The 665-nt window shown below is 37.7% G+C and overlaps 1 non-coding gene across 1 annotated transcript; it reads right to left on the reverse strand.

Annotated features, from left to right (window-relative positions):
• Positions 1-291: 291 nt before the first annotated feature.
• Positions 292-371, reverse strand: TRNAL-UAG. The gene has a single exon. It is a non-coding gene; the product is annotated as a tRNA-Leu (tRNA).
• Between the last annotated feature and the right edge of the window lie 294 nt (positions 372-665).

Consider the following 665-nt stretch of genomic DNA (forward strand, 5'->3'; position numbering starts at 1 on the left):
ACTCATATAAATTACTTAATGGAAAATGTCCCGAGGAAGCCCAACGAGAAACTAAGAATCATGTTATAGAGAAAAAAGTAACTATCATTCCTTTTTCTGACGAATCACGTAATCCTCCAAGTTCACAAACTAATAAGGTTATAAAATGAATCGTAATCACAATTGAAATCGTTGAGAAAGAGATATGAGTTAGTATATCTTCTAAAGTTGCAAATAGCATAAGGGGAAGGTCCCATTACGAAATTGTAAATTTCGAATTGATTTCTAATCTATTGTATTCTTTTTCAAGAATGCCGCCACTCGGATTTGAACCGAGATGCTTGAGCACTGCTTCCTAAGAGCAGCGTGTCTACCAATTTCACCATGGCGGCTAACTTCAAATAATAGGTAACTTAAAAGAATAATAGCTATTATCTTGGGAACCGTCGATATTGGGAAAGTCCATAAAATTTAGGAACATTAGAGTTTTCATTAAAATAGACTTTGTTTACTAGTATCCTTTCCATTTTTTTACAATAAACTCTTGCTTTGTGAGGGAGTCCTGGATTAGAGGGTGTTCGGATAGCCGGACTATACCTTCAGCCGGACTCCTGGACTATGAAGATACAAGATTGAAGACTCCGTCCCGTGTCCGGAAGGGACTTTCCTTGGCGTGGAAGGCAAGC

Source organism: Triticum urartu, chromosome 1 (assembly GCF_003073215.2).
Source record: "Triticum urartu cultivar G1812 chromosome 1, Tu2.1, whole genome shotgun sequence".
NCBI classification, from domain to species: domain Eukaryota; kingdom Viridiplantae; phylum Streptophyta; class Magnoliopsida; order Poales; family Poaceae; genus Triticum; species Triticum urartu.